This window comes from Somniosus microcephalus, unplaced genomic scaffold (assembly GCF_052327205.1).
Source record: "Somniosus microcephalus isolate GS21.2 unplaced genomic scaffold, FLI_Smic_1.0 unresolved_chr2, whole genome shotgun sequence".
NCBI classification, from domain to species: Eukaryota; Metazoa; Chordata; class Chondrichthyes; order Squaliformes; family Somniosidae; genus Somniosus; species Somniosus microcephalus.
Window position 1 is genome coordinate 12,124,844 of NW_028225180.1, and position 22,511 is coordinate 12,147,354.

At 52.9% G+C, this 22,511-nt stretch overlaps 1 protein-coding gene across 2 annotated transcripts in view; it reads right to left on the reverse strand.

Moving 5' to 3' along the window:
• The window catches only part of LOC147092116 (AMP deaminase 3-like), a 77,686-nt gene extending 58,467 nt beyond the window's left edge, over positions 1-19,219 (reverse strand). For both annotated transcript variants that reach the window (XM_085975843.1, XM_085975844.1), the window contains exon 1: positions 19,033-19,219. The gene's annotated coding sequence lies outside the window, so the exon portion shown is untranslated. The remainder of the gene's footprint in view (positions 1-19,032) is intronic.
• Positions 19,220-22,511: the final 3,292 nt, after the last annotated feature.

Genomic DNA, 22,511 nt, shown 5'->3' on the forward strand with positions numbered 1-22,511 from the left:
TTGGGTTTTGGCTTAGCCAGGGCTTTAGCGCCGGAAGTTAGTGCCGGCGCTAAGTCCCCTGCGCGCGCCAAAAATTCAGTGGCGCCGCGCCCAAACGGCTGCCGGCGCTACTGAAGGGTCTTTGCGGCGGTACATCGGCGCTAACTGCCGTTTCGCGCCGCAATTCCGGCGCTGCGGCACCCGATGCGGTGCGGCAGGCTGGGGACGTGCAGGCCTCCTCCTCCCGTTAAGGAGGAGCTGCCTGCACCCGGCCGCGGCCCGCGCAAATCAGCTTAAAAATGAGCCCGGCACCTCGGACAAGTGCCGGGCTTGCATCTGTTCCGGGGGGGGGGGGGAGAAGTCCGGGGAGGGAGCTGCGGGCAGGCGGCCGGCGGGAAAGTGGCCGGCCGCCGCGGGGCCTTTAATGCGCCGGCGCAAACTGGAGTAAGGCACCTCTGCCAGAACGTTGCTTGCGGCTGCCACGGGCGAGGCGGCCGCAACTCAATTTCGGAGTTCGGGCGGGTTACCACGGCAACCGGGACGCTGCGCACACCGATGACGTCATCGGTGCCGGCGCAGCGCTACCGGTGCAACGCCGATTTAGGGCCCCAGGGAATTTTTAAACTGGCCATAACTCTGGCGCTAGTCCCTCTAGCGCCTCAAAAGCGGCGCTAAGGCTAGTGAATTTCTAGGCCAGTATGTCATGTTTTAATAACACTTTCTCTTTCATAGAATGGTGTATTTTTCTGAATATGGCTATTCCTTCACAAAAGACCCAGCTAAGAAGGCCCTATTTAGCCTGCGCCTAACAAACAACCTGACAACTCCCAGTGATGCAGAGTCACAGAGTGCCCACAGCGCCTGGTCTGCACTCAAGGCCTCCATAATCAGCACCTGTGAAGAGACGCTCGGTCACTCAACCAGGAAACACCAAGACTGGTTCGAGGAGAATGACCAGGAGATCCAGGAGCATTCCTGATCTGTAAACAGCAACAGAACTCGAGAGCAAGAGAGCAGTTCTACAGACACCTGAAGGCCGAGGTCCAACAACAAACTCGCGACCTAAAGAACAGATGGTGGGTGGAGAAAGCGCAGGAGATCCAGCAGGTTGCCGACAACCACAATGTGCGTGGATTCTTTAGTGCAGTCAAGACAATCTATGGCCCAAGCACCCAAGGTCCTACCCCACTGCGAGCCAAGAATGGAGAGGTATTCATCAAGGACATGGAGGCAGTCAGTGCCCGCTGGAAGGAGCACTTCGAAGATCTCCTTCACCGAGACTCTGTCTTCGATGCGAGTGTCCTCAACTCCATCCCACAGCATGCTACCAGCTACCATCTCAACACAGCCCCAGCCCAGCATGAGGTTGAAAAGGCCATCCGACAACTGAAGAACCACAAGGCCTCAGGAGCAGATGGAATCCCCGCCGAGGCACTAAAGCATGGCGGAGAAGCACTACGGGCGTGAATTCATGAACTTATTTCTCTTATCTGGAAGGAGGAGAGCATGCCAAGGGATCTCAGAGATGCCGTAATTGTGACCATCTTCAAGAAAGGTGACAAGTCCGATTGCGGTAATTACAGAGGAGTTTCCAAGCTGTCTGCCACAGGGAAAGTCATCGCAAGAATCCTCCTCAATCGCCTTCTCCCACTGGCCGGAGAGCCCCTCCCAGAGTCGCATTGCGGATTCCGCCCACTAAGGGGCACAATGGACATGATCTTCACTGCACGTCAATTACAAGAGAAATGCAGGGAACAGCACCAACCGCTGTACATGGCCTTCTTTGATCTCACAAAGGCCTTCGACACTGTCAACCGTGAGGGATTATGGAGTGTCCTCCTCAAATTCGGCTGTCCTCAAAAGTTTGTCAACATCCTCCGCCTGCTTCACGACGACATGCAAGCCATGATCCCAACCAACGGTTCCACCACAGACCCAATTCATGGACGGACCGGGGTCAAGCAAGGCTGTGTCATCGCACCAACGCTCTTCTCAATCTTCCTTGCTGCAATGCTCCATCTCCCCCTCAGTAAGCTCCCCACTGGAGTGGAGCTAATTTACAGAACAAACGGGAAACTGTTCACCCTCCGTCGCCTCCAGTCCAGATCCAAGGTCGCCCCATCCTCTGTCATGGAATTAAAGTATGCAGATGACACTTGCGTCTGCGCACTCTCTGAGGCCGAATTCCAAACCATCGGCAACACCTTCACCGAAGCATACGAGAGCATGGGCCTTACACTAAACATCCGTAAGACAAAGTTCCTCTACCAACCTGCCCCCGCCACACAGTACCGCCCTCCGATTATCAAAATCCACGACAAGGCCTTGGACAATGTGGACCACATTCCATACCTCGGGAGCCTACTGTCAACAAGGGCAGACGTCGATGATGAAGTCCAACACCGCCTTCAGTGTGCCAGTGCAGCCTTCGGTCACCTGAGGAAGAGAGTGTTTGAAGACCAGGACCTCAAACCTGGCACCAAGCTCATGGCCACTCCCGGGTATCTGTTATTCTATATATAAACCCCCCAAACCCCTGGATTAGATTCCAGCCTGTAACTCATTCCTGGGTATCTGTTATTCTATATATAAACCCCTCGAGCAGCAGTGATACCCGCCCTCCTGTATGCCTCACAGACATGGACCATGTACAGCAGGCACCTCAAAGCACTGGAGAGGTACCACCAACACAGCCTCCGCAAGATCCTGCAAATTCATTGGCAGGCTAGGTGCACCAACGTCAGTGTTCTCGCTCAGGCCAACATCCCCAGCATCGAAGCTTTGACCACGCTCGATCAGCTCCGATGAACGAGTCACATCGTCCGCATGCCCGATACGAGACTCCCAAAACTAGCGCTCTGCTTGGAGCTCCGGCACGGCAGGAGAGCCCCAGGTGGGCAGAGGAAACGCTTCAAGGACACCCTCAAAGCCTCCTTGAAAAAGTGCAACATCCCCACCGACACCTGGGAATCCCTGGCCCAAGACCGCACAAAGTGGCGGAGAAGAATCCGGGAAGGCGCCGAACACCTCGAGTCTCTTCGCCGGGAGCAAGCAGAAGCCAAGCACAGTCAGCGCAAGGAGCGCACGTCAACCCAAGCACCCCACCCACCCGCCCCTTCAACCACCGTCTGCCCCACCTGTGACAGAGACTGTAGGTCCCGCATTGGACTCATCAGTCACCTGAGAACTCATTTTTAATGTGGAAGCAAGTCATCCTCGGCTCCGAGGGACTGCCTAAGAAGGATATAAACCCCTCGAACCCATCGATTAGATTCCAGCCTGTAACTCACTCCAGGTTATCTGTTATTCTATATATAAACCCCTCGAACCCCTGGATTAGACTCAAGCCTGTAACTCACTCCCGGGTATCTGTTATTCTATATATAAACCCTCACGAATTACTCGATTAGATTCCAGCCTGTATCTCATTCCTGGGCATCTGTTATTCTATATATAAACCCCCTAAACCCCTCGATTAAAGTCCAGCCTGTAATTCACTCCCCAGCATTCTGTTATTCTACAAATATGTCACCCAAACCCCTGGATTAGATTCAAGCCTGCAACTCACTCCCGGGTATCTGTTACTCTATATATAAACCCCCCAAACCCCTCGATTAGAATCCAACATGTAACTCACTCTTCGAAAGTGCAGCACTCCTTCAGTACTGCCCCTCCGACAGTGCAGCGCTCCCACAGTACTGCCCTCCGACAGTGGAGCGCTCCCACAGAGCTGCCCCTCCAACAGTGCAGCACTCCATCAGTAATGCCCCTCCAACAGTGGAACGCTCCCTCAGAGCTGCCCCTCCAACAGTTCAGCGCTCCCTCAGTACTGCCCCTCCGACAGTGCAGCATTCCCTCAGTACTGCCCCGCTGACAGTGTAGCGCTCCCTCAGTACTGACCCACCGACAGTGCAGCGCTCCCTCAGTACAGCGCTCCTTCAGTACTGCCCCTCCGACAGTGCAGCGCTCCCTCAGTACTGCCGCTCCAACAGTGCAGCGCTCCCTCAGTACTGCCCCTCCGACAGTGCAGCGCTCCCTCAGTACTAAACCGCCGACAGTGCAGTGCTCCCTCAGTACTGCCCCTCCGACAGTGCAGCGCTCCCTCAGTACTGAACCGCCGACAGTGCAGCACTCCCTCAGTACTGAACCGCCGACAGTGCAGGGCTCCCTCAGTACTGAACGGCCGACAGTGCAGCGCTCCCTCAGTACTGCCCCTCCGACAGTGCAGCGCTCCCTCAGTACTGAACCGCCGACAGTGCAGCGCTCCCTCAGTACTGAACCGCCGACAGTGCAGCGCTCCCTCAGTACTGAACGGCCGACAGTGCAGCGCTCCCTCAGTACTGCCCCTCCGACAGTGCGGCGCTCCCTCAGTACTGAACCGCCGACAGTGCAGCGCTCCCTCAGTACTGAACGGCCGACAGTGCAGCGCTCCCTCAGTACTGCCCCTCCGACAGTGCAGCGCTCCCTCAGTACTGCCGCACTGATAGTGTAGTGCTCCCTCAGTACTGAACGGCCGACAGTGCAGCACTCCCTCAGTACTGCCCCTCCAACAGTGCAGCACTCCCTCAGTACTGCCGCTCCAACAGTGCAGCGCTCCCTCAGTACTGCCCCTCCGACAGTGCAGCGCTCCCTCAGTACTGAACCGCCGACAGTGCAGCGCTCCCTCAGGACTGCCCCTCCGACAGTGCAGCGCTCCCTCAGTACTGCCGCGCTGATAGTGTAGCGCTCCCTCAGTACTGAACCGCCAACAGTGCAGCACTCCCTCAGTACTGACCCTCCGACAGTGCAGCGCTCCCTCAGTACTGAACCGCCGACAGTGCAGCGCTCCCTCAGTACTGAACGGCCAACAGTGCAGCGCTCCCTCAGTACTGCCCCTCCGACAGTGCGGCGCTCCCTCAGTACTGAACCACCGACAGTGCAGCACTCCCTCAGTACTGCCCCGCCGACAGTGCAGCGCTCCCTCAGTACTGCCGCGCTGATAGTGTAGCGCTCCCTCAGTACTGAACTGCCGACAGTGCAGCACTCCCTCAGTACTGCCGCTCCAACAGTGCAGCGCTCCCTCAGTACTGCCCCTCCGACAGTGCAGCGCTCCCTCAGTACTGAACGGCCGACAGTGCAGCGCTCCCTCAGTACTGCCCCTCCGACAGTGCAGCGCTCCCTCAGTACTGAACCGCCGACAGTGCAGCGCTCCCTCAGTACTGAACGGCCGACAGTGCAGCACTCCCTCAGTACTGCCCCTCCGACAGTGCAGCACTCCCTCGGTACTGCCGCTCCGACAGTGCAGCGCTCCCTCAGTACTGCCCCTCCGACAGTGCGGCGCTCCCTCAGTACTGAACGACCGACAGTGCAGCACTCCCTCAGTACTGCCCCTCCGACAGTGCAGCGCTCCCTCAGTACTGCCTCTCCAACAGTGCAGCGCTCCCTCAGTACTGACCCTCCGACAGTGCAGCGCTCCCTCAGTACTGTCCCTCCGACAGTGCAGCGCTCCCTCAGTACTGCCCCACCGACAGTGCAGCGCTCCCTCAGTACTGCCCCACCGACAGTGCAGCGCTCCCTCAGTACTGCCCCACCGACAGTGCAGGGCTCCGTCAGTACTGCCCCTCTGACAGTGCAGCACTCCCTCAGTACAGCGCTCCTTCAGCACTGCCCCTCCGACAGTGCCACGCTCCCTCAGTACTGCCCCACCGACAGTGCAGCGCTTCCTCAGTACTGCCCCTCCGACAGTGCAGCGCTCCCTCAGTACTGATCCTCCGACAGTGCAGCGCTCCCTCAGTACTGCCGCTCCGACAGTGAAGCACTCCTTCAGTACTGCCCCTCCGACAGTGCCGCGCTCCCTCAGTGCAGTGCTCCCTCAGTACTGCCCCTCCGACAGTGCAGCGCTCCCTCAGCACTGCACTGGGAGTGTCGGCCTGGATTAAGGTGCTCGAGTCTCTGGAGTGAGACTTGAACCCATGACCTTCTAACCCAAAGGCAAGAGTGCTACCCTCTGAGCCACAGCTTTTTAAGTAATCAGCTTTGCTACAACTGTAAGGGGAGGTCTTATCTCAAAGACTCATCCGCTGAGAGTAACTGTCCTGCGATACAGGAAACCTTTGCTATAGAAACATGCGTTAAAAAAGAATTGCCGCCAATCCCAGCTGATGTCCTCCTTAAAGGGACAGGCTTCCCCGACTGCTTCTCATGCCCTCCCTCAAACCTTCCAGCCTCTTTTTTGCCTGTCCTGACAAGAACAACTACCTGCATTTATATAGCGCTTTTAAGGTAGTAAAACTTTCCAAGGCGATTCACAGGAGCGATTATCCAAGAAAATCTTGACACCGAGCCACATAAGGAGATATTAGGACAGGTGACCAAAAGCTTGGTCAAAGAGGTAGGTTTTAAGGAGCGTCTTAATGGAGGAGAGAGAGAAGCGGAGAGGTTTAGGGAGGGAATCCCAGAGGTTAGGGCCGAGACAGCTGAAGGCACGGCCGCCAATGTTGGAGTGATGGAAATCGAGGGGATGGGCAAGAGTTTTAGGGCTGGAGGACGTTTACAGAGATAGGGAGGGTTGTAGGGGCTGGAGGAGGTTACAGAGATAAGGAGGGTTGTAGGGCTGGAGGAGGTTACACAGATAGGGAGGGTTGTAGGGCTGGAGGAGGTTACAGAGATTGGGAGGGTTGTAGGGGCTGGAGGAGGTTACAGAGATAAGGAGGGTTGTAGGGCTGGGGGAGGTTACAGTGATAGGGAGGGTTGTAGGGCTGGAGGAGGTTACAGAGATTGGGAGGGTTGTAGGGGCTGGGGGAGGTTGCAGAGATAGGGAGGTTTGTTGGGGCTGGAGGAGGTTACAGAGATAGGGAGGGTTGTAGGGGCTGGAGGGGGTTACAGAGATAGGGAGGGTTGTAGGTGTGGTGTATGTAACTTGTTCCACCTTAAGAGAACTTAAACCTGTTCCACCTTAAGAGATGTACTACTTTCTCTGGCTGCTGTATACGGTAATACCGGTGGTGACCACACCGGTATATAAGTGCTGTGTAGTAATTTGCTGAGTAGTTCAGCCCTGACCTTCAACTAGTAAAGACCTGTTAAAGTTATTCTTGTGGTCTGTGTGCAGTGATTCATATTAACCATAACTGGAACACACAGACTTAACAGTGGCGACGAGTACGATCTTACCCTGCGGCAGAGATACATCCAAGGCAGTTTAACGGGCGTTGAGAAGAGGCATCCGCCCTCATCATCCTGCTGAGAAAAGACTCGGGTCTGAAGAGCAAAGGAAGAATCCTGACACGAAGCCTTCCATCAGCGACAGGCAGTGATCATCCCTTCTACCATGGTGGTGGGTAAGCCGATCAGCGACGAGCAGCAAGTCGGCCACGTTGGCTGTGGAGTAGGGGAGGGAAAACGGAGGATATAAGGGCGGAGAACTCGACCACGGCCGGGGAAAAGAGCCGGACAGAAGTCGGGGCCAGAGGCGCTGAGACTGGGGCAGCGTAAGGCACGGGAGCCGCGGTGAATGCAAACGCAGCCGGTGTAAAAGACCGGGCTGCAAGCGGGCTGGGAGACGCAACAGCGTCAAGAGAGAGCTCGACCGCGACCGGTGAAAAAGGCAGGGCAGCTACCGAGGCCGCGAGGCGCAGCGACCGGGACAGCGTAAGGCGCGGGAGAAAATTAAAAAACCACGGAGAACTCAGCCGCAGCCGGTGGAAAGGACCGGACTGCAAGAGGGGCTGGGAGGCACGAATTGAGAACCGCTGGGGAGGCGCGAACGGCAGCAATACGGCAATCGCCATTACAGCCAGCGGGGGAGAAAGGCAAACGCGGGAAGCCGCCATTTTCGTCGGCGGGGGAAGAAGACAAGCGCAGGAAACCGCCATTTTAAAATAAAATAAAAAAAAAATAAAAGAAATTTTTTTTTTGTTTCGCAAGAAGATTGCAAGGATGCCTAAGCGTGGTAACATCAACGATTTCGATGCCGATGTTGAAGATTGGGCCACGTATGTAGAACGCATAGAAGTTTATTGTAAAGCAAATAAGATATCAGATGAGGATAAAGCACTAACCTTATTAAACTTAATGGGTGCGAAGACATACTGGCAATTGAAACACCTTCTATCACCAGAGAAACCGGCGGATAAGACTTTCGAGGATATTGTTACCGTCCTGAAAAATCATTTAAGCCCCACGCCGCTGATGCTAGACGAATGATTTAAATTTTACAGCAGAAAGCAGCTGAAAGATGAAAGCAATGCTGAATTTTTAATTGAATTGCGTAAGCTAGCAAAGTACTGTCAGTTTGGAACAGGACTAACAGATGCACTAGGAGATAAATTTGTGTGTGGATTGTTAAAAGAAGAGACACAAAAGCGACTGCTTGAGGAGAATGAGCTGACGCTTGATAAAGCTGTCGCTAAGGCAGCATCGCACGAAGCCGCAGCGAGAGGCACGGTGGTAATGCAGCTACGGTCACCGGAACTCAGCACAAATCAAATGGTCTTGGGTACAGTAAAATGTTATCATTGTGGAAAGACAACGCACGATCAGAACCAGTGCTGGTTCAAAAATAAGGAATGCAGAAAATGTGGCAGGCTTGGTCACATAGCTAAAGTATGCCGGTCAGGAGAGAAGACCAGCAACAAAAAGTCACCGCAGGGAAAGTACAGAAAGGTACACAAGGTGACAGAGGACAGTTCGAATGAACAGAAGTCAGATTCAGACGCCAGCAGTAATGAACTGGGTAGCTTAAGAGTACACAACGTTGGTAAGGAAGCAGACCTCCAGACAATTTGGGTCACACTTCAGATAGCAGGAGTCCAAGTGAAGATGGAATTGGACACTGGATCGGCATTGACAGTCATGAATAAGAAAGATTACAAAAGGTTATTCCAACATATTCCCCTATGGGATACGGAGATTGTATTAAAAACATACACGGGGCAAAGAGTATACCCCATCGGAAAGATAGAGGTAAAGGTGGTCCACAAGGGCAAAGAAAGCCGAGGAATGGACTTATATGTGCTACCTGAAGGAGGTCCACCACTACTGGGACGGGAGTGGATTAGAAAAATGAATATGGACTGGCATTCCTTAAAAGCACTAACGGTAGATGCCAGGGAAACAGATGTCAAACCTAAACGATTGTCCAGAATATTGGACGATGCTAAAGAGGTGTTCCAGCAGGGACTGGGAACACTGAGAGGAATTACGGCAAACATCAAGATTGAAGAACATGCACAACCAAAATTTTTCAAAGCCAGACCGGTACCCTATGCGATACGACCTGCTGTGGAAGCGGAGCTGGAAGCGCTAGAACGTTCAGGAGTACTGTCTAAGGTAGACTGGAGTGAGTGGGCTACGCCCATTGTTCCCGTGATGAAACGTCCTTCGAGCAACAAGCCGGGAGAACCAGGGAAGGTTCGCATCTGTGGAGATTTCAAGATCACTGTTAATCCGGTGCTTCACACGGTGCAGTATCCGCTTCCGCGAATTGAGGATATCTTCGCTTCATTGTCGGGCGGGAAACACTTCACCAAGATAGACCTGGCGCATGCGTACTTACAGATGGAAGTTGAGGAAGAGTCACGCCAGTACCTCACGATCAACACGCATAGAGGCTTGTACCGGTATAATAGACTGGTTTTTGGAGTGGCATCGGCTCCAGCAATTTGGCAGAGGGCCATGGAGCAGGTATTACAGGGAATTCCAGGCACACAATGTTACCTGGATGATATTCTGATTACAGGAGTGGGTGACGAGGAACACCTCGCAAATTTGGAACTGGTGCTCATCAGATTGAAAGAATATGGACTTCGAGTTAATCGGCAGAAATGTGAGTTCTTTCAGAAGCGGATCTCGTACTGTGGCCATATCATTGACCAGGAGGGACTTCATAAGTCTCCTGACAAGATCAAAGCGGTTGTGAAGGCTCCCGCTCCGGTTAATGTATCTCAGTTGAGGTCGTTCCTAGGATTGATTAACTATTACCATAAGTTTCTGCCAAATTTATCCACGGTACTGCACCCGCTGAATGCTCTTTTGCAGAAGGGAGTACCATGGGAGTGGAGCGAGGACTGTAAGAAGGCCTTTCACAAAAGCAAGGAATTGATAACCTCAGAGGAAGTGTTGGCTCACTTCAACCCAACACTGCCTATTCGTTTGGCTTGTGATGCTTCTCCATATGGTATTGGGGCAGTACTCTCACACAAGTTGCCAAATGGCACGGAAAGGCCAGTCGCGTTCGCATCCAGATCATTGACCTCCGCTGAGCGCAACTATGCTCAGATAGACAGGGAGGCTCTCAGCCTTGTGTGGGGAGAAAAGAAGTTTAATCATTACCTGCAGGGCCAAAAGTTTACGCTTCTGACAGACCATCAGCCGTTGGTATCCATTTTTAACCCTAAGAAGGGTGTGTCGGTGATGACAGCACAGAGGCTCCAGAGATGGTCCCTTTTCCTAGGGGCACATCAATATCAGATAGAATTCAAAGGTACAAAGCAGCATGGTGATGCTGATGGGCTGTCGCGCCTGCCACTACCTGAAGAAGAGGAGACAACGAAGGTTGACCCTGTTGAGTTATTTCACTCGACCATCATCGAGTGTTTACCAGTCACCAATGCAAGTATTGCAAGAGAAACCAGGAACGACCCGACACTGTCCCGAGTCTATGAGGTGACAGTGAAGGGATGGCCAGCACATGGTGATTCTCTGTTACCGGCATTCTCGGCAAGACGAGACCAGCTGTCCGTCTGTCAAGGAACATTGATGTATGGAACGAGAGTGATTATTCCTCCTAAGTTAAGGGAAAGAGTTCTAAAGGAACTGCATGAAGGTCATCTGGGGGGAGTCAAGATGAAAAGCCTTGCTAGGGTTTATGTGTGGTGGCCGGGTATCGACCAACAGATAGAGGAGCTGACGAAAAGCTGCTCAGGGTGCCAAAAAGTGCAAAATGCACCTCCGATTGCACCGCTGCATCCATGGGAATGACCTTCAGCCCCATGGCAACGCGTACATATTGACTTTGCTGGTCCATTCATGGACTCCATGTTTCTAATTGCGGTGGACGCACATTCTAAATGGCCAGAAGTGATCAAGATGACTACCACTACTTCAGAAAAGACAATTGCGGTGTTAAGAACGATATTCGCAAGGAACGGATTGCCAGAACAAATATGTTCCGACAACGGACCACAGTTCGTGTCAGAAGAATTCCAAAAATTCTTAAAGCAGAATGGGGTGAAACATTATACCTCTGCCCCATATCATCCGGCTACAAATGGGTTGGCCGAGAGATTTGTACAAACATTCAAAAAGGCAATAAAGGCCATGAGCAAAGATCAGATTCCACTACAACATAAGGTGGACAAGTTTCTACTGGCATATCGAAACGCCGCTCATGCAGTGACAAACCAAAGTCCTGCCATGATGTTTTATAACAGGAGGTTGCGGTCCAGGTTGGACTTGTTAAAACCAAATGTGCGGAGGGAAGTTGAAAACAAACAGTTCCAGCATATAAATAACAAGACCACTCGGAGTTTCGAGGTAGGACAACCAGTGTTGGCCAGGGACTATGGAAACGAGAAATGGCAATCCGGAACAATTCGGGCCAGACAAGGACCCCTGATGTACACGGTAGATGTTGGTAAAAATGTAATACGGCGTCATGCTGACCAACTGGTGGAATCGAGAACGAGGGTCGAACCCATGGTTACGACAGAGACAACCGTGGAAGAAGTTAGTGAACCTGAAGCATCTACCTCGGCAGTGAATGTACCTGATGATGATGTCCAAGACATAAGAGACCAACTAGAGGAGTCACCTCAGCAACAAGAATCAGGGACCCCTGAAAGGCATTATCCAACTCGAATCAGGAGGCCTCCTGAGAGACTGAACCTTTGAACTGTTTCTACATGAAGTTGTATATGTATATATGTTATTATGTTATGTTAAATGGGGATATAACTGTTAAGCTAAAAAGGGAGGATTGTGGTGTATGTAACTTGTTCCACCTTAAGAGAACTTAAACCTGTTCCACCTTAAGAGATGTACTACTTTCTCTGGCTGCTGTATACGGTAATACCGGTGGTGACCACACCGGTATATAAGTGCTGTGTAGTAATTTGCTGAGTAGTTCAGCCCTGACCTTCGACTAGTCAAGACCTGTTAAAGTTATTCTTGTGGTCTGTGTGCAGTGATTCATATTAACCATAACTGGAACACACAGACTTAACAGTAGGGGCTGGAGGAGGTTACAGAGATAGGGAGGGTTGTTGGGGCTGGAGGAGGTTACAGAGATCGGGAGGGTTGTCGTGGCTGGAGGAGGTTACAGAGATTGGGAGGGTTGTAGGGGCTGGAGGAGGTTACAGAGATAGGGAGGGCTGTAGGGCTGGAGGAGGTTACAGAGATCGGGAGGGTTGTCGTGGCTGGATGAGGTTACAGAGACTGGGAGGGTTGTAGGGGCTGGAGGAGGTTACAGAGATAGGGAGGGCTGTAGGGCTGGAGGAGGTTACAGAGATAGGGAGGGTTGTAGGGGCTGAAGGAGGTTACAGAGATAGGGCGGGTTGTAGGGGCTGCAGGAGGTTACAGAGATAGGGAGGGTTGTCGGGGCTGGAGGAGGTTACAGAGATAGGGAGGGTTGTAGAGCTGGAAGAGATTACAGAGATAGGGAGGGTTGTGGGGGCTGGAGGAGGTTACAGAGATAAGGAGGGTTGTAGGGGCTGGAGGAGGTTACAGAGATCGGGAGGGTTGTCGTGGCTTGATGAGGTTACAGAGATTGGGAGGGTTGTAGGGGCTGAAGGAGGTTACAGAGATAGGGAGGGCTGTAGGGCTGGAGGAGGTTACAGAGATAGGGAGGGTTGTAGGGGCTGAAGGAGGTTACAGAGATAGGGCGGGTTGTAGGGGCTGCAGGAGGTTACAGAGATAGGGAGGGTTGTCGGGGCTGGAGGAGGTTACAGAGATGGGGAGGGTTGTAGGGCTGGAGGAGGTTACAGTGATGGGGAGGGTTGTAGGGCTGGAGGAGGTTACAGAGATAGGGAGGGTTGTAGAGCTGGAAGAGATTACAGAGATAGGGAGGGTTGTGGGGGCTGGAGGAGGTTACAGAGATAAGGAGGGTTGTAGGGCTGGAGGAGGTTACAGAGATCGGGAGGGTTGTCGTGGCTTGATGAGGTTACAGAGATTGGGAGGGTTGTAGGGGCTGAAGGAGGTTACAGAGATAGGGAGGATTGTAGGGGTTGGAGGAGGTTACAGTGATAGGGAGGGTGGTAGGGGCTGGAGGAGGTTACAGAGATGGGGAGGGTTGTAGGGCTGGAGGAGGTTACAGTGATGGGGAGGGTTGTATGGGTTGGAGGAGGTTACAGTGATAGGGACGGTGGTAGGGGCTGGAGGAGGTTACAGAGATAGGGAGGGTTGTAGGGCTGGAGGAGGTTACAGTGATGGGGAGGGTTGTATGGGTTGGAGGAGGTTACAGTGATAGGGAGGGTGGTAGGGGCTGGAGGAGGTTACAGAGATGGGGAGGGTTGTGGGGGCTGGAGGAGGTTACAGAGATAGGGAGGGTTGTAGGGCTGGAGGAGGTTACAGAGATAGGGAGTGTTGTAGGGCTGGAGGAGGTTACAGAGATAGGGAGGGTTGTAGGGGCTGGAGGAGGTTACAGAGATAGGGAGGGTTGTAGGGGCTGGAGGAGGTTACAGAGATAGGGAGTGTGTGATCCCATGGAGGGATTTGAAAACAAGGATGAAGAATTTGAAAATGGAGGCATTGCTGGGAGCCAGTGTAGGTCAGCGAGCACAGGGGTGAACGGGACTTGGTGCGAGCTAGGATACGGGACAGGAGGAGATTCGGATGAGCTGAAGTTCACGGAGCGGGAAGGTGGGAGGCTGGTCAGGGGAGCGTTGGAATAGTCGAGTCTGGAGGTAACGGTGCCAATTCTCCCTGGGGTGGGGGGCGTCCGAGGTCCATGGGCGCAGGCTGCCCTCCCGCACCTCAGGCACCGAGGGTCCGCAGAACATTCAACCAGGGAGTGAATCACAGCCGATCGCCATCCTTCTACTCACTCAGCCGCACGCTTTCGAGCCAGGAGTTACTGGATGCTGATCAGGATCAGCAAACTCAGCACAGGCCGGGGATGGAGCCTGGGCCTTTCCTGCTCCGTGTGTGTGTGGGGCTCAGTACCACACCGGGTGTGAGATCAGGCTAACTCAGCACAGGCCGGGGATGGAGCCTGGGCCTTTCCTGCTCCGTGTGTGTGTGGGGCTCAGTACCACACCGGGTGTGAGATCAGGCTAACTCAGCACAGGCCGGGGATGGAGCCTGGGCCTTTCCTGCTCCGTGTGTGTGTGGGGCTCAGTACCACACCGGGTGTGAGATCAGGCTAACTCAGCACAGGCCGGGGATGGAGCCTGGGCCTTTCCTGCTCCGTGTGTGTGTGGGGCTCAGTACCACACCGGGTGTGAGATCAGGCTCACTCAGCACAGGCCGGGGATGGAGCCTGGGCCTTTCCTGCTCCGTGTGTGTGTGGGGCTCAGTACCACACCGGGTGTGAGATCAGGCTAACTCAGCACAGGCCGGGGATGGAGCCTGAGAACTGGGCCCTCATATTCCAGCACCTCACTGATCCCTTTCCTGTGATGAGGTTTTAAAAACCCGCTTCCCCGGTCCTGATGCCAGAGAGTTCAACTTCTCACGACCTCCCCTGAAACGCATACAGTGTTGTGAGTCTCTCGCTGAATAGGCAAGATGAAACAACAGTATTTGCCTTCTTCTGTTGTCCGGAGCCTTCGCTCAGAGGCAAAAGCCTAAAAATTCGGTTGCTATGCGCCCGAGCGCGGCGCCGCCAACGCCTCCCGCGACATTCAACAGGAGGTTAGCGGCAGCGGGAACCATTAGCGTCCCACGGCGCCGCGCCCCCTGCGATGACATCATCACCGTGCGCAGCGCCCCGGCCGCGATCTTCGGTAGCGCCCCCCCTGACTTACCGCTGGGCGCTATGTCCGACAGTGTCAGGGGGGGCACAACGGCGTCCGGGGTGGCGCTAAATAAAGGGATAGTGCCGGGCGGCCATTTTTGTTGCTGGCCGCCTTTCAGCAGCTGCCCCCGTTGCTGACCGCTGGCCTCCTGTGATGCCCCCTCCCGCAGGGAGCTGGCTGTGCTCCTCCTGAGTGCCGGGCTCTTTTGCTGGCACTCCCAGCTGGTCCCCGGGTCGCGCTGCACTAGGCCGCTCCCCTTTAAGAAGGGGAAGAACATAGAAACATAGAAGATAGGAGCAGGAGTAGGCCATTCGGCCCCTCGAGCCTGCTCCGCCATTCAGTGAGATCATGGCTGATCATCCAAATTCAGTACCCTGTCCCTGCCTTCTCCCCATATCCCTTGCTCCCTTTAGCCTTAATAAATATATCTAACTCCTTCTTGAATATATTTAATGAATTGGCCTCAACTGCCTTCTGTGGTAGAGAATTCCACAGGTTCACCACTCTCTGGGTGAAGAAATTCCTCCTCATCTCTGTCCTAAATGGCTTACAGCGCCGCAGTGCAGTGCCCCAAGAGGGAGGCAGGGCACTTCCAGTAGCACCCCGCTTCCCTCTTGGGACACTACCGATGAATTTCGGGCGCAGGGGCTGTTAATGCCCCAAAGGGGGCGCGACTCTCTTTTTCCCCGAAAGAACCGCAGACAGCAACAAAGGAACAAGTTTAATGCCCAGTTTTCAATTAAGATCAGAGCTCCACCCTCTAAACCATTAATCCTTCCCCAGACTCCAACCCGGCCTGCTCCGCATCTCCAAATATTCCCACCTTTTCCGATTGCTCATAAACTAATGGGGTTCCTTCCTGGTCGAGGAACCCGCTTCCTGAATGGTGGAACAGGCCCGAGGGGCTGAAAGGCCTCCCGCTGTTCCTATATAACAGGCTCAAGGGGCGGAAAGGCCTCCCCCTGTTCCTATGAAACAGGCTCGAGGGGCTGAATGGCCTCCTCCTGTTCAGATGGTTACAGGCTCAAGGGGCTGAATGGCCTCCTCCTGTTCCTGTGTAACAGTCTTGAGGAGTTGAATGGGCCAACCCTGTTCCTGTGTAACAGTCTCGAGGAGCTGAATAGCCTCCTCCTGTTCCTGTGTAACAGGCTCGAGGGGCTGAATGGGCCTCCTCCTGTTCCTGTGTAACAGACTCAAGGGGCTGAATGGCCTCCTCCTGTTCCTGTGTAACAGTCTCGAGGAGCTGAATGGGCCTCCTCCTGTTCCTGTTTAACAGTCTCGAGGAGCTGAATGGGCCTTCTTCTGTTTCTATGTAACAGTCTCGAGGAGCTGAATGGGCCCCCTCCTGTTCCTATGTAACAGGCTCGAGGAGCTGAATGGGCCTCCTTCTGTTTCTATGTAACAGTCTCGAGGAGCTGAATGGGCCCCCTCCTGTTCCTATGTAACAGGCTCGAGGAGCTGAATGGGCCTCCTCCTGTTCCTGTGTAACAGGCTAGAGGGGCTGAATGGGCCTCCTCTTGTTCCTGTGTAACAGTCTCGAGGAGCTTAATTGGCCTCCTCCTGTTCCTGTGTAACAGGCTCAAGGGGCTGAATGGCCTCCTCCTGTTCCTGTGTAACAGTCTCAAGGGGCTGAATGGCCTCCTCCTGTTCCTGTGTAACAGTCTCGAGGAGCTGAATGGGCCTCCTCCTGTTCCTGTGTAACAGTCTCGAGGGGGCTGAATGGGCCTCCTCCTGTTCCTATGTAACAGGCTCGAGGAGCTGAATGGGCCTCCTCCTGTTCCTGTGTAACAGTCTCGAGGGGGCTGAATGGGCCTCCTCCTGTTCCTGTGTAACAGGCTCGAGGAGCTGAATGGGCCCCCTCCTGTTCCTGTGTAACAGGCTCGAGGAGCTGAATGGGCCCCCTCCTGTTCCTGTGTAACAGTCTCGAGGGGGCTGAATGGGCCTCCTCCTGTTCCTGCGTAACAGGCTCGAGGAGCTGAATGGGCCCCCTCCTGTTCCTGTGTAACAGTCTCGAGGAGCTGAATGGGCCTCCTCCTGTTCCTGTGTAACAGTCTCGAGGGGGCTGAATGGGCCCCCTCCTGTTCCTATGTAACAGGCTCGAGGAGCAGAATGGGCCTCCTCCTGTTCCTGTGTAACAGGCTCGAGGAGCAGAATGGGCCCCCTCCTGTTCCTGTGTAACAGGCTCGAGGAGCTGAATGGGCCCCCTCCTGTTCCTGTGTAACAGTCTCGAGGGGGCTGAATGGGCCTCCTCCTGTTCCTGCGTAACAGGCTCGAGGAGCTGAATGGGCCCCCTCCTGTTCCTGTGTAACAGTCTCGAGGAGCTGAATGGGCCTCCTCCTGTTCCTGTGTAACAGTCTCGAGGGGGCTGAATGGGCCCCCTCCTGTTCCTATGTAACAGGCTCGAGGAGCAGAATGGGCCTCCTCCTGTTCCTGTGTAACAGGCTCGAGGAGCAGAATGGGCCCCCTCCTGTTTCTGTATAACAGTCTCGAGGAGCTGAATGGGCCCCCTCCTGTTCCTATGTAACAGGCTCGAGGAGCTGAATGGGCCCCCTCCTGTTCCTGTGTAACAGTCTCGAGGGGCTGAATGGGCCTCCTCCTGTTCCTATGTAACAGGCTCGAGGGGGCTGAATGGGCCTCCTCCTGTTCCTGTGTAACAGTCTCGAGGGGCTGAATGGGCCTCCTCCTGTTCCTGTGTAACAGTCTCGAGGAGCTGAATGGGCCTCCTCCTGTTCCTGTGTAACAGGCTCGAGGGGGCTGAATGGGCCTCCTCTTGTTCCTGTGTAACAGGCTCGAGGAGCTGAATGGGCCTCCTCCTGTTCCTATGTAACAGTCTCGAGGGGCTGAATGGGCCTCCTCCTGTTCCTATGTAACAGGCTCGAGGGGGCTGAATGGGCCTCCTCCTGTTCCTGTGTAACAGTCTCGAGGGGCTGAATGGGCCTCCTCCTGTTCCTGTGTAACAGGCTCGAGGAGCTGAATGGGCCTCCTCCTGTTCCTATGTAACAGGCTCGAGGAGCTGAATGGGCCTCCTCCTGTTCCTATGTAACAGTCTCGAGGGGCTGAATGGGCCTCCTCCTGTTCCTGTGTAACAGTCTCGAGGGGGCTGAATGGGCCTCCTCCTGTTCCTATGTAACAGTCTCGAGGGGCTGAATGGGCCTCCTCCTGTTCCTATGTAACAGTCTCGAGGAGCTGAATGGGCCTCCTCCTGTTCCTGTGTAACAGTCTCGAGGGGCTGAATGGGCCTCCTCCTGTTCCTATGTAACAGGCTCGAGGGGCTGAATGGGCCTCCTCCTGTTCCTGTGTAACAGGCTCGAGGGGGCTGAATGGGCCTCCTCCTGTTCCTATGTAACAGGCTCGAGGGGGCTGAATGGGCCTCCTCCTGTTCCTGTGTAACAGGTTTATTGAGACATATTTGTAACAAAACTTTTAAACGAGCAAAGAACTTGGGAAGTTTCCCCATTCCCCTCCCTCTCAGTCTCTGAATTTCAAATATGTATAAAAAGGAGTTTCAAATGGGAGCTATTCAATGGGGTTTAAATGGGGTTTATAATTGGGGTTTTTAAAGCGGTTTCCGGTGTCCTAGTACACCCGGTCTGACCCGGGATGCTGGATATGAATTCAGTGCCAGATTAGATGCTCATTTTCTCCGTCTCTGTCTCTCTGACTGCAACAGGGCTGAATATCAGGCATTGCGATCCGATACCGCTCTTTACACCCTACCGCCCGAGACAGATTCCTAGGCCTATCTCTGTCTCACATTATCTGTCTCTCTCCCCCTCTATCTCTTTGTCTCCCTCTCTCTGCCTGTCTCACATTCTTTCTCTGTCTGTCTCTCTATCGCTCCCTTTCTTTGCCACTCTATCTGTCTATGTCTCTCAGCCAGTCCCTCTCTCCGTCTTTGTTTCTTTCTCTCTCGCTGTCTCTCTCCATCTCTCTCTGTCTCTCACTCTCTCTCTTTCTGTCTCTCTCTCTCTTTCTGTCTCTCTCTCTGTCTCTATCTCTCTCTCTGTCTCTGTCTCTTTCAGTCACTCTCTCTGTATGTCTCACTCTCTCTCTCTCTCTCTGTACGTGTCTCACTCTGTCTCACTCTCCCCCTCTCTCACTCTCAGTGCCCCAAACTTACCAGCCAGCTGATTCTGTGGTCACGCAGAGAGAGGATATCCCGGGGAAGTTGCTGTTGGGTTTAATTGCCCTCACAGTCCTGGGACGAGGAGTCGTGTCTGTCGTCCAGTAAGTCCTGCGTGACTCAACACCCACTTCCTGTGGCTAACATAGCAGCCTTTGCACAGCCCCTCCTGCACAAACAAGAAGCACAGAGATCATGTTATTCAGCTGCCGAGGGAACGGAGAGCAGGGGTGGGGCTCAACTATGATCTCAAACATTTGTAATAAAGCATTAAATTGGCACTCAGGCAGATCTAATGCAGCCTTTTGGAACTGATCTTATAAATGATTCAAGTTTTCCACCGCTTCCAGTTCCTGACACATCTTATAAATATAAGAATTCTTATCAACGATTTAAAAAAAAGAACTGGGAGTGTTTGATGGGACAGTGTAGAGGGAGCATTACTCTGTATCTAACCCCGTGTTGTACCTGCCCTGGGAGTGTTTGATGGGACAGTGTAGAGGGAGCTTTACTCTGTATCTAACCTGTGCTGTACCTGCCCTGGGAGTGTTTGATGGGACAGTGTAGAGGGAGCTTTACTCTGTATCTAACCCGTGCTGTACCTGCCCTGGGAGTGTTTGATGGGACAGTGTAGAGAGTGCTTTGCTCTGTATCTAACCCGTGCTGTACCTGCCCTGGGAGTGTTTGATGGGACAGTGTAGAGGGAGTTTTACTCTGTATCTAACTCGTGCTGTACCTGCCCTGGGAGTGTTTGATGGGACAGTGGAGAGGGAGCTTTTCTCTGTATCTAACCCGTGCTGTACCTGCCCTGGGAATGTTTGATGGGACAGTGGAGAGGGAGCTTTACTCTGTATCTAACCCGTGCTGTACCAGCCCTGGGAGTGTTTGATGGGACAGTGTAGAGGGAGCTTTACTCTGTATCTAACCCGTGCTGTTCCTGCCCTGGGAGTGTTTGATGGGACAGTGTAGAGGGAGCTTTACTCTGTATCTAACCCGTGCTGTACCTGCCCTGCGAGTGTTTGATGGGACAGTGTAGAGGGAGCTTTACTCTGTATCTAACCCCGTGTTGTACCTGCCCTGGGAGTGTTTGATGCGACAGTGTAGAGAGAGCTTTACTCTGTATCTAACCCTGTGCTGTACCTACCCTGGGAGTGTTTGATGAGACAGTGTACATAAGAACTAGAAGGAGGAGTAGGCCATAAGGCTCCTCGAGTCTGATCCGCCATTCAATAAGATCATTGTCTGGGCGAGGCTGGTTCTGGACCCAAGTGCAGACAGATGAGGCGAGAAGCAGGTATGCAGTCTTAAATAAAAGTACTTTACTAGAATCACACAGGTAAACATTTACAAACATAGGAGCTCAAGACAAGCTACCACTAGGCAAATGGCTTGTCAAGACTGAGCACAGAGGGAAGAAACCACAGAACTTAAATACAAGCAAAAACAGGTGAAACCAATAAACCTGATAAAAGGCAGTTAAGTAAACTAGTAACAATTTAGCAAAAGGAAACAAACAAGTGAAGGTGCCATCTAGGGGTTACTGAGGGAACTAACCGGCACCCTCACAATCATGGCTGATCATCGACCTCAACTCCACTTTCCTGCCCAATCTCCATATCCCTTGATTCCCCTAGAGTCCAAAAATCTATCTGTCTCAGCCTTGAATATATTCAAAGACTCAGCATCCACAGCCCTCTGGGGCAGAGAATTCCAAAGATTCACAACCCTCTGAGTGAAGAAATTCCTCCTCATCTCAGTTTCAATGGCCTCAATGGCCTACCCCTCTACCCCTTATCCAGAGACTATGCCCCCTAGTTCTAGACACTCCAGCCGGGGAAACAACCTCTCAGCATCTACCCTGTCAATCCCCTTCAGAATCTTGTATGTTTCAATGAGATCACCTCTCATTCTTCTAAACTCCAGAGAGTATCGGCCCATTCTACACAATCTCTCATCATAGGACAGCCCTCTGATCCCAGGAATCAATCTAGTGAACATTCGCTGCACTGTCTCCAAGGCAAGTATATCCTTCTTTAGATAAGGAGACCAGAACTGTGCACAGTACTCCAGGTGTGGTCTCATCAAGGCCCTATACAACTGTAGCAAGACTTCCCTACTCTTATACTCCAACCCCCTTGCAATAAAGGCCAACATGCCATTTGCCTTCCTTATTGCTTGCTGTACCTGCATGCTACCTTTCTGTGTTTCTTAAACGAGACAACCAAATCTCTCTGAACACCAACATTAGAAATTGTCCAGACTCACCATCCCCATTGACCAGGGTCACCTTCCCCATTGTCCAGTCACCGTCCCCATTGTCCAGAGTCACCGTCCCCATTGTCCAGATTCACCATCCCCATTGTCCAGAGTTCCCATTATCCTGAATTCCCATCCCCATTGTCCAGAGTCACCATCCCCATTGGTGACTTTTGACAGATGACTTTGATTAGGTTTGAAGCTCAGAGAATGATACAGCACTGAAGGAGGCCATTCGGTCCATCGTGCTGTGCCAGCTCTTTGAAAGAGCGCTCCAATTAGCCCCACTCCCCTGACAAAGGTCAATAATTTGTCTTCAATCCGATGGGCTTCAACCTTAGTGAACAGTCTGTTATGGGGGACTTGTCTTCTGGCAGTCCCTATAACGGGTGGGTAATTCAGTATCAACCAATGTTAGAATGTCTCCTTCTGGTGTCTCTTGGTGTTCAGTCCTTTCCACGTTCTACTTGTCCCAATTGTGTCCAGGTCTTACCTCAGTGCTGAGTAACTACCTAACCAATCCGATTCAATAGTAACTTTCCAAAGGGAATTGGGTAAACACTCGATACGGAAACAGTTGCAGGGTTTTGGGGAAAGAGCAGGGGGGATTGGGATGATTTGGATCGCTCTACAAAAGAGCCAGCACAAGCACGATGGGCTGAATGGCCTCTCTCCGTGCGGTCTGATTCTCTGATCTTCAAACCCAATCTAAGTCAATCCATTGTGTTGAGAAATGTATTATTTGGTGTAAAGGCGAGACTGTCATGCTGTGTTTTATCACTTCTTATCTTATTTGAAAGGAGCGAGACTGGACAATCCAAGTTGGAAATATTAACAGCAACAACAACAACTACCTGCATTTATATAGCGCCTTTAACACAGTAAAATGTCCCAAGGCACTTTCACAGCAGCGATTATCAAATAAGATTTGACCCCAAGCCAAGTGGGCAGATATTAGGACAGGTGACCAATAGCTTGATCAAAGAGGTCAGTTTTAAGGAGCGTCTTAAAGGAGGAGAGAGAGAGGCGGAGAGGTTTAGGGAGGGAATTCCACAGCTTATGGTCCAGTCAGCTGAAGGCACGGCCGCCAATGGTGGAGCGATTAAAATCGAGGGACGGCCAAGAGGCCAGATTTGGAGGAGCGCAGAGACTCGGAGGGCTGGAGGAGGTTACAGAGATAGGGAGGGTTGTAGGGCTGGAGGAGGTTACAGAGATAGGGA